This window comes from Pan troglodytes, chromosome 2, assembly GCF_028858775.2.
Source record: "Pan troglodytes isolate AG18354 chromosome 2, NHGRI_mPanTro3-v2.0_pri, whole genome shotgun sequence".
Taxonomy (NCBI): Eukaryota; Metazoa; Chordata; class Mammalia; order Primates; family Hominidae; genus Pan; species Pan troglodytes.
The window spans coordinates 112,905,578-112,922,593 of NC_086015.1; the positions used below are offsets into that span (position 1 = coordinate 112,905,578).

At 37.5% G+C, this 17,016-nt stretch overlaps 1 long non-coding RNA gene across 1 annotated transcript in view; it reads left to right on the top strand.

Moving 5' to 3' along the window:
* The first annotated feature begins 3,680 nt into the window (after nt 1-3,680).
* LOC129143520 (uncharacterized) overlaps nt 3,681-17,016 on the top strand; it is a 105,294-nt gene continuing 91,958 nt past the window's right edge. The window contains exon 1 of the long non-coding RNA XR_010155686.1: nt 3,681-3,910. This is a non-coding gene — a long non-coding RNA (uncharacterized LOC129143520). The remainder of the gene's footprint in view (nt 3,911-17,016) is intronic.

The window sequence follows — 17,016 nt, forward strand, 5'->3', positions numbered from 1 at the left end:
GGCAGTGATCTCATGAAGCTTATCTCATTCTCTTGTGGTGTACACTTTATTTATTTAATTTGTCCCCACTGTTTTGTTTACTGAGTTGATGATTCAGGCTTCAGGCCAATAGGGGAAGTATCCCTGGGCAGGCACAAGTTGTGGCTAAGGCAGGTGGGTAGATGCAATCCTAATGCTGGGCTGAGGTCCTAGCCTTGATGAGGGTGCCTGGAGGGGCTCTCAATTAGAAATACTGGGGTTTTATCAGGGTGAAGAGTGGGAGCTACCTCAGCTCCCCTGCCAGGTCATCAGGAAAGCTATTCACCTCACAGCCTCACTCTTCTCTTAGTGTTTCAGCTATTTAGATCAGAGAGGAACCTCTGTTTATCTATATGAATGTTGATATTTCAAGTAGGGAGGAATTGTGACTTTGCCTCTACTGCAGGCCTGAATCTGGGGTGTGCTCCTCCTGTGGGGCTGCACTCACCCTGGATTGTTCTAGAAAGGCTGTCTATAGGTGTCTCCATGCTGCATTCCTATGAAGGAAGCTCCAGCTGTGTCTATGCGGGAGTGCTAGGGGATACAAGGATCCCTTCCCCAAGGTCCTTCATGATCACAGAGGCTGCCTGCCTCTTGAAGTATAGGTACAGATATTCCCTACTGCGCCCAACACTGCAATTTTGGTTCTGCTGTGAGAAACGTCCCACTGGCTGAAGGATCTGGAACACAAGACCTGCTGTTCAAATTCTTTTGTCCTGTTGGATGATCACTTGATGTGGTGCTCTCCCACTTCCCCTAGGGATGGGGCTTCCTGAGAGCTAGACTGGAGTGATTGTTATTGCTCTTCTGGGTCTAGCCTCCCAGTGGGGCTACCAGGCTCTGGGCTGGTGCTGGGGAATGTCTGCAAAGAGTCCTGTGATGTGATCGGTCTTCAGGTCTCCCAGCTGTAGATACCAGCACCTGCTCTTGTGGAGGTGACAGCGGACTGAAGTAAACTCTGAGAATCCTTGGTCATAGGTTTAATATACTGGCTTTCTTGAATGCTGGTTATGCTAGCAGCGAAGTTGTCATGTGGACAGACTCAGGACCTCTGGTTAGCCAGGATGTTTCAGACAGTTGCATTAGCTGTTGTTTTCTCCTTCCTGGGAGCAGTGTTATTCTGTCATAAGTTGCTGTAATGGCCTAAATTGGTTAGCCTCCTGCCAGGAGGTGGCACTTTCAAGAGAGCACCAGCTGTGGTATTAGCAGTGGAATTTAAGGTTGTCCTAAATTGGCCAGTGGAAGTATTCTGGTTTCTCAGGGGATGGGCAGGGCCATTAACCTCCCAAGAGTATATGTCTTTTGTGTTCAGCTACTGGGATAGGTAGAGAAATACCATCATGTGGGGATAGGGTTACATGGGCCTGAGCTCAGACTCTCCTTAGGCTGGGCTTGCTGCAGCCACTGTGGGGGATGGGGAGTGGTTCTCAGGCCAATGGGGTTATGTTACATAGGGGATTATGGCTGCCTCTACTGTGCAGTATAGTTCACCAGAGAAGTGGGGGGATAGCTGGTAGTGAAAGGCCTCACCCAGCTCCAATGCAGTTGGTGAAGCTGGTCTCACTCCTGCAGTGCCTGCTAACAGCATCAAGTTTAGATTCAGGAAGCCTGAGCACAGAAGTCAGACCTGTCCCACCATAAACTTCTTGACCAAGAAAGCAAGCACAGCATTCAGGTCATGCCCCTGTCTGTCTGCCCACAACATTGGCAGCTTCTGTGCTCATATCTGGAGTGGTTCCCGTTTGCTCCCTGGATTCTGCTCAAGGAAGTCTGTGCCTACTCGAAATTATCACAAAATTCAGTTGAATGCTTCTTTCATCCTGTGACCCCTCCCTAATTCTGCTGGCTACGTTCCCTGCAGGCCTCTGTGAGATATAGTGAGGGATGGCTTCCCTGGGCTCAAGCTGGAGACTGACAGTACCTATAAGGCTCTTCCCACTGCTGTTTCTACTTTTGTATTTCACATAGCTTTCTAAATTTTTTCTAGCTCTAGGTAAGGTTAAATTCTTCTCCTGTGATTTGGATTTTCAGATTCCTCAGTGGGGAATATGTGTTCAGAGGCAAACTTTTCCTCCTCTCACACTTCAGGGACTCACAGTTTTTTGTTTGTCTTGTGAAGTTTGCAGTGGCATGCTATTCCTTTCAAAGGATCTGTGAATTCTTTTGATTTTCCTGGTCCATTCCTGCAGTGGTTCTTGGAAGAAAAGTTCACAGTGAGAGCCTCTACACTCTGTTCTGTCCGTCCAAATGGGAGATGCACAGTAGCCCTGCCTCCTATCCACCATCTTGCTCCTGGCATATTATGGTTTTTAATTAAATTGTACTATCTTTTTCTCTCATAAATAGAAATAAAAATAGCTTATTTGTACAGAATCAAACATATCAAGAATTCATAATTTAACTAACTTTATGGATGTACCAAGTTATCTTAGACTTCCAAAATCTCAATTTTCTTATTTTTATAATGAGTATAATAATGTATCTCTCACAACGTTGTTGGAAAACTTAAATAATAAATGGGAAAGAAGCTAGCAGTATGTATATGACTTACTTATAGTAGACATAAAGGGATGTTATTCATTTTCCCAGGTTTGATGTGTTAATTAATTAAAAACTGATTACAATATTTTGGACCAGGTGCTGTGACTGGAAGTTACTGAAGGAGGTAAGTAAACATAATTTATATTTTTGGTCATTTAATTGTATTGCCAGTATCTTTTAGTTGGGTAGTGGTGGTAAGCACTCTATTTCACTTTTCTCTCCCTTTCTTATAAAGGGGGTTTAATTAAAGCATTATTGTATTTGCCTTTTTATTTTTATTTTTTTTTTGAGACAGAGTCTTGCTCTGTCACCCAGGCTGGAGTGCAATGGTGTGATCTCAGCTTACGACAAGTTCCGCCCTCCAGGTTCATGCCATTCTCCTGCCTCAGCCTCCTGAATAGCTGGGACTACTGGCGCCCACCAACATCCCTGGCTAATTTTGTTTTTGTATTTTTAGTACAGACGGTGTTTCACTGTGTTAGCCAGGATGGTTTCAGTCTCCTGACCTTGTGATCCACCTGCCTTGGCCTCCCAAAGTACTGGGATTACAAGCGTGAGCCACCACACCCAGCTGTATTTGCCTTTTATAGATCCTCTTTGGTGAAACGTCTCTTCATGTCTTTTGCCATTTTCTTTTTGAATTCTTTTTAACTGATGAGTTTTGAGAGTTCTTTATATATTCTAGATTTATCTTTTGTTGATATTTGCAAATATTTGCAGTTTTTCTTCGCTCTCTCCTCTGGGTCTCTCACAGAATAAAAATTTTTAACTGTGATGATGAAACTACCATTTTTTCCCCTCATTTATGAATCATGCTTTTGGTGTCATTGAAAACTCTTTACCAAGACTTAGGTCCTGAAGATTTTCTTCTAAGTTATCTTCTATATTTTTATACATTTTACACTTAAATCTTAAACCTTTTGAATTTTTGTATAAGGTGTGAAGTTTAGGTCAAGGTTTATTATTATTATTTTTCCTATGAATATCCAATTGCTCCAGCACCATTTGTTGAAAATACTATTCTTTTTCTATGTAATTCTTTGTGCACCTTTTGATAGGGTTTGGCTCTGTGTCTCCTCCGACATCTCATCTCCAACTGTAATCGCCATGTGTCGGGGGAGGGGCCTGGTGGGATGTGGTTGAATCATGGGGTGGACTTCCCTGTTGCTGTTGTCATGACAGCGAGTGGGTTTTCACCACTTCTGGTTGTTGGAAAGTGTATGACACTTCCTCCTTTGCTCTCTCTCTCCTCCATCACTGTGAAGATGTGCGGGCTTGCCCTTCATCTTCTGCCTTGATTTTCAGTTTCCTGAGGCCTCCCAGTCATGCTTCGTGTTAAGTCTGGGGAAGTGTGAGTCAATTACACATCTTTTCTTTTTAAATTACACAGTTGCAGGTAGTTGTTTATAGCAGTGTGAAAACAAACTATTACACCTTTGTATATAATCAGTATGCTGTACTTGTATGGGTCTATTTCTGGGTTTTCTATGACGGTCGCTTGATCTATGTGTTTATACGACTGTGAAAACCACACAGTATTGATTATTGTGGCTGTATAATAAGCCTTGATAAAATAATTCTTCCCACCTTATTCTTTTTCAAAATTGTTTTATATATCCAAGTTCCACTACCATTCCACATATTTTAGAATAATCTTGTATGTATCTACAAAAAATCCTGCTGAGATTTTGACAGGAATTGTGATAAATGTTTATCAGTATGTACATCTTTACTATGTTGTCTTCCAATCCATGATACAGTGTGATGGTTACTTTTATGTGTCAGCTTTACTGGGCTAAAGAATGCCCATGTAGCTGCTGAAATATTATTTCTAGGTGTGTTTGTAGGATGTTTCTGGAAGAGACTAACATTAAAATAGGCAGAATGAGTAAAGAAAATTATTGTCACCAGTGTGGATGGGCATTGTCCAATCCTTTGAGTGCCTGAGTAAAGCAAAAAAGTAGAGGGAGAGTGGATTCACTATCTCTATTTAAGCTGGGTTATCTACTTTCTCCTGCCCTCAGACATCTATGCTCCTGGTTCTTAGATCTTCAGAACTGGATTGAGACTTACACTAATGGCTTTCATGGTTCTCCAGCTTGCAAATAATGGAACTTCTCAGCCTCTATAATTATGTGAGCCAATTTACATAACAGATTTCCTCTTAAATACATCTTTAAATCTCCATCTATCTAATCTATCAATCGATCTCTATATCTCTATCTATTTATCTATTCTATTCTATATTCATTTTGCTTCTCTGGAGAACCTGATTAATACATACAGTATGCTTTCCCATTTATTTAGGTCTTGGTTGATTTTTTTTCATCAGAATTTTGTGATTTTTCTGGATCTAGATCCTGTATGTGTTTTGTTAAATATACATCTAAGAATTTATTTTGTTTAAAAGCAATTGTGTCATTGTACTTTTAATTTTGATGACCATGTGTTCACTGCTAGTATATAAAAATACAATTAATTTTTGTATGTTCATCTGACATCTGATGTATGTTGATCTTACATCTGTATGTTGATCTGACCTTGCCAAAGTCACTAAGTAGTCAATAGATTCCTTTAGGTTTTATACATAGATGATTATGTCATCTGCAAATAGGGACAATTTTATTTTTTCCTTTTCAATCTGTATGTCTTTTCCTTCATTTACTTGCCTTATTACATGAATGAGAATTTCATGTAATGAAAGTGATGTAAAGAAGTGATGAGAGCAAATGTCCTTGCCTTGTTGCAGTCTTAGAGGAAAGCTTTCGGTCTTTCATGATTAAATGTGATGTTAGCTGTAGATGCCCTTTTTCAAGTTGGGGAAGGTCTCTTCTATGCTTCATCTTCTCAAAGTTTTAATTTTGAATAGATGTTGAATTCTAAATTTTGTCAAATGCTTTTTCTCCAGCAATTGATATGATGGTGCAGTTTTTCTTTATAGCCTCTTAATATGGTGGATTACACTAATTTTTTTTTTTTTTTTGGTGGAGTCTTGCTCTGTTGCCCAGGCTGGACTGCAGTGGCGTGATCACTGCAACCTCTGCCTCCTAGGTTCAAGTGATCCTCCTGCCTCAGCCTCCCGAGTAGCTAGGACTATAAGCGTGTGCCACCATGCCCGGCTAATTTTTGTATTTCTGGTAGAGATGCGGTTTCACCATGCTGGCCAGGCTGGTCTTGAACTCCTGACCTTGTGATCCACCTGCCTCAGCCTCCCAAAGTGCTGGGAGTACAGGCATGAGCCCTCTTGCCTGCCTACACTAAATTTTCTAATATTGAGCTAGCTTTGCCTCCCTGGAATAAACATCCAACACGGTCTTATAAAATTCTTTTTACATATTGCTGAAATCCATTTGCAGTATATTTATGAAGAATATTGGTCTGCAGTTTTCATTTTCTGTACTGTCTTTGGAATAAGGGTGACACTGGCTTCACAAAATGAATTAATTGGGCCATGTTGCCCTCTCATCTGTTTTCCAGAAGAAATTGTGTAGAATTGGTGTTATTTTAATTTAAACATTTGGTCGTATTCTCCTGTGAAACCATTTGGGCCTGGGAATGCCTTTTTGAAGAGTTTAAAATTTTTTAATTCAATTTATTTAACTGTCATGAGCCTATTCACATTATTGATTTCACTTTGCATGAGTTGTGGTAGATTGTGTGTTTTGAGAAAATGGTCTGTTTTATCTATGTCGAATTTATGTGTGTGTAATTGTTCACAGTATTCTTTTATTCTTTTGATATCTGCAGGGTTTGTAGTGGTACCTATTTTCTTCCTGAGTGCTAATTTGTGTCTTTTCTCTCTCCTTTTGACATTCTCACTAGATATTTGTCATTTACAAAAAAACTTTCAAAAAACAAGTTTCAGTTTCATCAATTTTCTCTATTTCTTGTTTTCAATTTTATTTATTTCTGCTGTTTTCTTTATTATTTCCTTTCTTCTGCTGACTTTGGGTTAATCTTGCTCTTTTCTTTTAGTTTCTTGAGGCAGAAACTTAGATTATTGACTTGTGATCTTTTCTCTCTTCTCGTGTGAGCATTTGATGCTAAGATTTTTTTTTCTTATCATTGCTTAAGTTGTGTCCCACAAAATTTAATATGTTATATTTTCATTTTCATTCAATTCAATATATTTTTAAAATTTTCCTTGAGACTTCCTCATTGACCCATGGATTACTTAGAAACATATTTAGTTTTCAAGTGTTTGAAGATTTTCCCATTATCTTTCACTTATTGATTTGTAGTTTGACTCTATTGTTGTCAGGGATGATTCTCTATAGCCATTTTTTAAGGTAATTCTGCTGGTGAGAAATTCTTTTAGCTTTTCTTTATCTGATAATATCTTTTTCTTTCATGTCTGAAAAATGATTTTAATTTTTTAAAACATTTTGAGGTATGTTTTATGGTTCAAAATATGGTCAATCTTGGTATATGTTCTGTGGACACTTGAAGAGTATGTGTATTTTGCTGTTATTGGGTGGATTGTTCTATACATGTTAATTTGATCTTGTTAGTTGATGATGTTGAGTTCTTCTATATCCTTGCTGATTTTCTGTCTAGTAGTTCTGTCATTTGCTTCAGGACATAGTGTTGACATCCTTAATTTTAATTGTGGATTCATCTATTTCATTTCTTTTTTTAGCTCTATTAGTTTTTTGCCTCATGTATTTTGAGATTCTGTTGTTTGGTGCATACATAATTAGGATTTCTGTGCCTTCCTGGTAGATTTATCCTTTTATTGTTATGTAATGTTACTCTGTATCCTGGTAATTTTCTCTGCCCTAAAGTCTACTTTATCTGATATTCATATTAACATTCCTGTTTTCTTTTGATTAATGTTTGCATGGTATATCATTTTTCATCTTTGAAAATTTTCACTTACCTATATTATTATGTTTGAAGTGAGTTTCTTATAGACAGCATATAGTTGGGTCTACCAATTTTTGATTTATGTATTTAAACTGTGTATATTTAGTGCAATTTTTGATAAGCTAAGGCTTAAGTCTGCCATTTTACTTTTGTGTTCTGTTTGTACTTTCTGTTTCTCATTTTTCCATTTTCTTTTCTCTCCTTTTCTATAGTTACTTGACTATCTCCTAGAATTCCATACTAATTTATCTGTGGTGTTTTTAAGTGTATCTTGTATAGATTTTTAAATGGTTGCTCAAGGTATCACATTAAATATATATCACTTATCACAGTCTACTGCTGTTTATTGGTGTTCAAGTGAAGTATAGAAATCTTTCCTTCCTTTATGTCTCTTTACCCTCACTCATGTATAGTATAATTAACTTAACTTATTTTCTAATACATTGAGACAGTTTATAATGTATCATAAATTATTATAATATTTGTTTAACTGTCAAACATAATTTAGAAAATATAGAAGATGAGAAAAATCTATAATATTTACCCACAATTTTTCTTTTTCTCTTATTCTTTCTTCCTTTCTGATGTTCTAGAATTTTTGGTTTATCAGTTCCTTTCTGCTTGGAGAATTTTATTTAGCCATTCTTTAGGGTGACTCTGCTGGTGACAAATTCTTTTAGTTTTTCTTAATCTGAGAATGTCTTTTCCCTTCATTTCTGAAAAATATTTTTGGATGGCTAAAAGACTCAGAATTTGCATTTCTTCTATTTTAGTATTTAGAAAATGTTGTATTACTTCCTTCTGGCCTTCATGATTTTTAACGAGAAATCTGTTGTCATTTGAATTATTTTTCTCCTGTAGATAAGGTGTCATTTTTCTCTTCCTGCTTTCATGATATTTTTTATTTTGTAGTTTTCAGAATTTGACTATGATGTGCCTAGGTGGGATTTCTTTGGGCTTGTTCTGTTTGGGATCTGCTCAGCTTCTCAAATTTGTAAGCTTATGTTTTCTTGACAAATTCAGGAAATTTTTAGCCATTCTTTATTTGAATACCTTTTCAGCCACACCATCTTTCTCCTTTCCTTCCAGTTGTTCATGACATAAATGTTAAAACTTTTGCTATAGTCCCAAAGGTCTCTGTTTTTCTTTCTGTTTTCTCTCTGTTGATCAGATTGGTTCATTTCCATTGTTTATCTTCCAGTTCACTGATTCTTTCCTTTATCCTTTCCATTCTACTGTTGGGCACGTTTATTAAGTTTTTTTTAAGTTTAGTTATTGTATATTTTAGTTCTAAAAATATCATTTTGTTCTTCTTTATATCTTTTATTCCTTAGCTAATACTTTGCATTTTTTTCATTAGTACCAACGTATTCATAATTGGTGAAGCATTTTAATTGTGGATCCTTTAAAATTCTTGCAAGATAATCCCAATGTCTGTATCTCAGTGTTGGCATCTGTTGATTGTCTTTTCTTATTCTAGCTGAGAATTTTCTAATATGATGAGTAATTTTTTAAATTGAATTCTGGAAATATTGGTTATTTTGAGCTTATTTAAATCTTTGGTATAGCAGGCATTCTCTGAAAACCTTCTAGAAGGGAAAGAAAAGCATCATGTCATTATTGCCAAGTGTGGGTGAAAGTCCAGCTTGCCCACTTGATCCCCACTGACAGTGGCGCAGGGGTGTTCTTTGTTACTGCTGGGCAAGGGTAGGGGATGAGGCTTTCTATTATACATCCACTAATACCACTCTGTCTATGAGTAGGAGGGATTTATCTTTACTTCTTATATGGTCTCCCTGACACTTTCAGCAGGGACAAGGTTACTTTGTTACTAGTGAGTATGGGTGAAAGTCCTGACTCTCCATTAGGCCTTCTCTGATATCAACTCAGCAGGCAGGGTGAGGGGCATCGTAATACCTCAGGGTTGGGTGAAAGTGAAGACTCCCCATGTGGTCTCCACTACTCCGTTGACCCCATAGTAAAAGGTCACTCAGTGGAGGAGAACGTCCCAGCTTTTTTTGGCTTTCACTGATGCTTCCCTGGCAGAAGGATGGGGATGACTTGTTACAGTTTAATGAAGGTAGGAGCCTAGTCAGTTTTCTTTGGTGGTGGAGGTGTGAATGGGGTTACAGTTTTTTGTTTTTGTTTTTTTCCTGTGGTGTTTGGCTGGTGTATAGTGGTTATTGTCTAATTGTTTTTCCTATCTTGCTAGGTACCTCCTTATTTGGCTGGAAAGGGAAATTTTTTAGGAAGTATTTTTGTGCCTATTGGTATTTCCAGGTGACTGGCTTCTTCAGCACTCAGTCTGGGACATATATGGCAAAACAAAAATGTAGAGAATTCATTGCTCAGAAGTACCCATGCTTCCAATTATGGAAACATTTCTTTGCTTCAAATTTTAAATTGGTTTTCTTCTGTGCTTTCTCTACCCTAGGGGCTTAAGTTTTAGCATTCTTAGGTTTTCAAGGTCAGTTCCTATTTATCTGCTTTCCAGTTTTTCAAAATTTTCTGTTTAGCGTCTTCCCTTAATTACCTTGTTTTTATGGATTCATTTAAAAATGTAATGTTAATTTATTAGGACTTTGTGATGAATATGCATGTCATTTTTGAACTCCTTGCCTCAAGCAATCTTCCTGCCTCAGCCTTCCAAAGTGCTGTGATTACAAGCATGTGCTGCTGCACCCAACTAACTATGCATGTTATTTTAAAGGATCTGTTTTAAAGTACAATTCTTCAAAAAAAAAATTCCTCTGTGTATTTGTCTATTTAAAATATTTTGAGTCTACTCTCTCCAAGTCAATGTTTTCATGCATTGTAAAAGTCAGTGGTCATCAGGAGACAGAAACTGTAACAGTTATTTTAATGGAGAGAATTCAATACAAGAATTATTGACTAGATAATTTGGAACTAAAAATAGACAACAAAAAGAACATGACGATATGGAAATAGTAATTGCAGAAAGTAGCTACCATTCCTACAGTTGAGGGAATAAAAGGAAGAGGATACAAGGATTAAAACTTAGAAGGTTAGAGGAGGGGCTCATGAAACTGAAATCCTGAGAAGCGTGCTTCTCAGGTGGTGCTATCTGTGGGCTCAGAGAAGGGGTCTGTAGGCTGGTATTTAGCCCACTGGGGAGTTGGGTGGTGGTTAGCTGTCCCTGAGGGTCTTTGATGGCACATGATAAGGCTGGTTTTGCAAGTGTTGGACCACTGCAAAGTGGATTCAACCGATGCTAGGAGAACAAATTACTGTCAAGCCTTCAGCAAATCTTGAAAATATAATCGAATTCTAATATCTTCTCATGACCTCTACTTCTATTCCTCTTACCCACACCACCATCATCTCTTGCCTGGATTATTCCAAAAACCTCCTATTAGAATTCCTGGCTTCCTCTGTTGTCCCTCTTTAGTCTATTCTTTTTTAAAAATATAAGCAGCCAATGTAATCCTGCCAAATTTTAAGTCTGAGCATTTCACTGTACTGCTCAGAATTTTCCAGTGTCTTTTTATTTTACTCAGAGTAAAAACCAAAATCATCACAATACCCCACCAAGCCCTATATAGTTCCGCCTGCCTGCAGTTGTCACGCACAGCTGCACCACTTCAGAGGGTGTCATTCATATAGAAAATTATGTGTCACATGCCAGCTCTAAGCCCACCACTCCTCCTTTTATCTTTCTGACTTTCCTTCCTATGATTTTTATTTCATTTATTCTGTCCCAATCCCCTTGGTCTGCTTGCTATTCCTCAGATATGCTAAATACACTTCAAGGCCATTGACCTTGCTGTTCTCTCTTATTCTCCTTTAGATATATGTATGGCTTTTTCTGTGCATTGTACAGATTTGGTTTTTACTTAAATGTATCAGCTCAGTAATTCTTTCCCTGGCCTATTTAAAAATGCATCTAGTCTTTCTTCCTGCAGTCCCAATCCCTTTTCCCTACCTTATTTTTTTTCATGGCACTTAATACCATATAACACACTATATGTTAACTTATTATTTATTTTCTTTCCTCCTCTCAATCTAACTACAGTACTAAAAAAAAAGTTTTGTTTTTTTTTTTGGTCTGGTCCATCAGTCATGTGCTCCAATACCTAGAGCTGTGCATAATATATAGTAAGTGACCAATACATATTTTGTACTTTTGATTATAGAGAATAGTATCTTAAATTACTATTTCCATACTTTGTGAAGATTTGAACTGCCTTACAATAAATGAAAATGGTTTTGTAATTTGAAATTCTAGAAAAGCATGAGAATCTGCACCAAGATGCCAATTTGATATGGTTAACACATGGATTTTACAAGATGGAAGTTAGATTGAATTGAAAATTACATATGTTTGCAATAGTAAAGCTGTATCATATTGCCAAATTTAGATAATATTTATAATTGTGGAAGTTGCTATATCCACCGTCTACCAGAATATAGAGCTACCATGGTTATTTAGTCAATGTGAATCCCTTAAAACTGTTTTAGAAAAGAAGCTAAAATATTACCCTATTGAAATACTTTCTGGGAGACTAGTTTTTGCACCTTTTAAAGAAAGTGGATATGCATGCAATTTTAGAATGCATTAATAAAGAAAAAAATAATGAAAGAAAAATGTTCTGGACCAAAAAAATATATACCACTGAAATTTAGCATTTGACAAAGCTGTGGTTTTGTACTGACTTTAATTTTTGGTCTTTAAGGATTACTAATAGAATGCAGTAAAAAGTTCCATTGCTCTCTTTTGGCAAAGACACACATTTAAACAGAATGACAAAATGCAATACAAACTTCAAGGTGAACTTTAGAATTACTGGATATGCAGGAAGTTACCATGAATTGATGTGCCAAGCTTGTTAGTATTCCCAGCCCAGTCTCTACATAAACAATGTTACCTCGTCTTGTGATTCTGGAATTGTTTAATTGAAAATGTGCAGGCTTTCTGTTCTGAACACAGCATAAGAAATAAAGAAGTCAGTGACCTATAGAATGCATTATCATTTTCCTCTTGATAATATCAAGCAAATGAAGCAGCCCAAAGTGGAAGATAAAAAAGCAACCCATATTTTGGGGGATCAGAAATAGGGAAAAAGATAATAAGCTCTAGAATGTAGTCAGGACACCATGAATAAGGCATCATAAAACCTCCAGCATGCTTAGGTGTGGCAATATTATGTGGCTTGTGCTAGCGATTTATGTTAAGCAAAAAATTAACATTGGACAATAAATTTCTTTTGGGTATTACCTTGTAACTATACTCACTATGTAAGTTGCATTTCTTAAACTTACCACTGGTTTGACAATGTTAATTTAATCAAAGAGAAATCTACTAGATATAAGTGTATAATAACTGAGAAATGAGATTATTAATGTTTTGGGGGAATATAGGAAGTAGGTAAAATTACTGCTGAGAGGGTTAATAAGTGACATCAAATATTCATTATTTTACCTTGTTGTTCCCAAGTATAGGCAGTTGTAAGTGTGCTAACTATGTCAGTTTTTGCTGACATGGTTTAAATTTCACAATGCAAGAACTTTTTCTGGTTACGATAGAGATGTGGCTACACTTAGAAAATCAGAGTTTCATCTGACAGTAGAAAAGGCATAATCTGCTTTCTTTCTCATGTTTACAAGAGGCTTAAGAAAAGGGTTGGTGGGGCCAAATAAGATTTAAAAAATCTCTTTACTCTTTTCTTCAATTTTGCAATGATTGGTGTACTTGTACATGGTCACTTCTCAGAAATGTATTAGCATTAGGTGTTGATAAAATAATCAGTAGAAATTCTGTATCCTAACATCCCTTTTCAGGTTCATATTCAATTTAATAGCAGATAAAATTGGTCTTTTTCTTTAAGTTTTTAGTTTAGCCTTATTCATTTTTTTAGTAGTAACTCATGTCCCATAATATAAAAATAAGTAAGAGTCCATATTTTTCTGTCAATTCATTTTTACATTTCACTGACTGGGTAGGAAAATACATATAGTTCTCACTCTCGAGGCCATACAACTTTGGATCTGTTTGTGAGGAACTAGAAGTAGGAATAGGTGAAGATTACAATTGGGAGAGAGAAACCAACTGGGAGATGTCAGTGGGCGGTGAGGGAGTGAGTAGAGTTAATTGCTTAGTTAAGGTGGCAGGGGGAACCTGAAAGTCAAAAGGGATAAATCTATGATTCAGGCTATCATGGGAATGGGAGTGAATTCAGAATAGAAGGAAAAAAAATAAAATGAGTCAAATCCAAACCAATCATCTGCAGCTACCACATAGCAAGGGTGTGTCCAAGAAAATTTGTGAGGGATGTAAATCTAGTTGGTAGTTCTTCTCAATTGATCCATGAACAGATAGCTTTGTTCCTGTATGGCTCTAAAGATATCCCTTGTATTTTTGATATTGCCTAGTGAAGTAACTAGGACTCCAGGTTCACCATTTCAAGTCTTTTGTCCACCCTGTTCCTGGGTGACTCAGGTCTCTTCATTGCTTTTCTGTGCCACCAATGGGATTTATATGGCCGATTGACAGCAGCAGCTACTTCAGAGTTTATTTTCTTGACCTTGCTGCTTGTGATGGTTCATTTAAGATGTCAACTTGATTGGATTGAGGGATGGCTAGATGGAGGGCGAAGCATTGTTTCTGAGTGTCTGTGAGGGTGTTTCTAGAGGAGATGAACATGTGAATCAGTGAACTGAGAGAGGAAGACTTGCCTTCACATTGGGGTCTGGCTGGAACAAACCTGCAGAGGAAAGGGAATTTTCTCTTTCTACTTTCTCTCTCCCTTTTAGAGCAGGACACATTTACTCCTTCTACCTTTGGATGTCAGACTCCAGGTTCTTTGGCTTTTGAACTCTGAGACTTGCACCAGCAGCGTCTCAGGGGTTTCTTAGGCCTGACTAGGGACTGCACTGTAGGCTTTTGTGGTTCTGAGGCCTCAGACTTGGACTGATCCATGTTACCAGTGTTTAGCCAATGCTGCTGGCATCTCCAGCTCTATAGCTTGCAACTGCCCTATTGGGACTACTCCATCTCTGTGATTGTGTGAGCTGATTCCCTCTAATATATCCCCTTCCATATATCCTGGTTTTGTGTCTCTGGAGAACTCTGATCAATACACTGCTCCTGTCCATTCCTTTGGCTGTATGCTCCAGCTCTGCCCTTTCTGAGAAAAGGGAGTGGTATATACTCTGACCTATAATGATAACAAATTACTAGGTTCTTTAAGGATTGCCAGCTCTTAGATTTTAATGTCTTTTGACCTTTTTTTTTTTTTAATGAGACAGGGTCTTGCTCTGTCTTCCATGCTGGAGTGCAGTAGCGTGATCACAGCTTACCGTGGCCTCAACCTCCTGAGCCCAGGTAGTCCTCCAGCCTCCCAAGTAGCTGGGACCATAGTCAAGTACGACCACACCTGGGTAATTTGGTTATTTTTTGTAGAAATGGGGTTGCTCTATGTTGCCCAGGCTGGTCTTGAACTCCTGGGCCTGACTCCAGACTTGGCCTCCCGAAGTGCTGAGATTATGGGTGTGAGCTACCATGCCCAGCCGTTTTTGACTATTTTAATACCTGTATTCTTATGTATAGATTTTAGGATCAGTTTAATAAGTTAAAGAAAATCCTACGTAATTTTCTTTCTTTCTTTTTTTTTTTTTGAGGCGGAGTCTCGCTCTGTCGCCCAGGCTGGAGTGCAGTGGCGCGATCTCGGCTAACTGCAAGCACCGCCTCCCAGGTTCACGCGATTCTCCTGCCTCAGCCTCCCGAGTAGCTGGGACTACAGGCGCCCGCCACCACGCACGGCTAATTTTTTTGTATTTTTAGTAGAGACGGGGTTTCACCATGTTAGCCAGGATGGTCTCAATCTTCTGACCTCGTGATCCACCTGCCTCAGCCTCCCAAAGTGCTGGGATTACAGGTGTGAGCCACTGCACCCAACCAATCCTTCGTAATTTTCATAGAAATTATCTGAACCCAAACTAGGGTGAGTCAGTTGAGGTGAATGAGGTATTTTCCTAGGGTCCAAAATACAAGGAGTTGCCAGAAATATTCAGTAATCAAGATAAATTATATGTATATATTTAATATATATTTTATTATATTATTATATATATTAAACATATAATTTATATATTTTATATATATATATATATTTTTTTTTTCTTTTCTTTTTTGAGATGGAGTCTCACTCTGTCGCCCAGGCTGGAGTGCAGTGGTGCGATCTCGGCTCACTGCAAGCTCTGCCTCCTGGGTTCACACCATTCTCCTGCCTCAGCCTCCAGAGTAGCTGGGACTGCAGGTGCCTGCCACCATACCTGGCTAATTTTTTTGTATTTTTAGTAGAGACGGGGTTTCACCATGCTAGCCAGATGGTCTCGATCTCCTGACCTCGTGATCTGCCCGCCTCAGCCTCCCAAAGTGCTGGTATTACAGGTGTGAGCCACTGCACCTGGCCGATAAATAATATCTAATGCAGCATTTTAAAAATAAAATTTAATGCATAAAGTCTTTAAGTAACAATATATCAACAATTTTGAGAAAGACAGGATCTGTCATAGCATTGTGCTAAACCATATTGGAGGCAGAGGTGAAATGGAAAATCAGGGCTGACCATGTCTTTTATTATTTCCTGAAAATTTTTATATTTTGTTAATCACTGACTTTTTGCATTAATTTTGATTTTTGAAAACAATGCATTAAAATATTACTTATCTTGATGTCTGTATTTTTTGGTGGACTTTAAAATTTTGCACCCTAGCCATGGCACTCACTTACCTCACTCCTCATCCTAGGGCTGGTTCTGAAAAGTACAATATATTTATAGTTTTTTAAAGGAAAAATTAATATCTTTTGTGGCTTAAGTTTCTCATTTATGAATATTATATTTACTTACATCTTTTATATCCTGCAATGTTTTATATTTTTTTCCTTGAAGGTCTTGCATACTTAAAAAATGTATTTCAAGTACCTTATGATAGATATTTCTTGCATTTTTAAGTGGGTTTTATTTTTTGTTCTTTTTATAAAAGGTTATTTTTGCAACTCATCGCTGTATCCATGCATCTCCTTCTTCTTCCGTTATATAAAGAAATATTGATGCCATCTGTGTATCAGACATTGTTCTAAGTGCTTTGATATGGCAATAAAGAAAACTAGTGAGGGAAGACCAAAAATAATCAAATAAGTCAATAAAAAGAAAAGGTCAAGTAATAAAAAGCATTGTGAAAAGGTTAAAACAAGGTGAACTGACAGAAAATGACTAAGGGTGTGGCAAAGATTGGGTTGTCTGTGTAGGTTTCATATAAGTTGAGACCTGAATGTCAAGAAGGAGGTGCATATCTGAAGGTCTAAGAAACATGAGATAAACTCCACAGGATATTTGAGTAATATCAAGATGCAAGTTGGGCATCTTGACTGTTTACTTGCTTAGGTTTACTTTCTTCTCTAGAACTGGACACTGCTTTTTTATTCTTTCTCTCATTTTACTTATTCATTATTCACTAAACCAAAAATATTTATTAACAGTTTACTGTGCACCATTCCCACTTTTAGTGCTAAAACATCTTTGAAAATTAAACTATTGATAGGCTAGCAATGAAAAATGAGAAATTGAA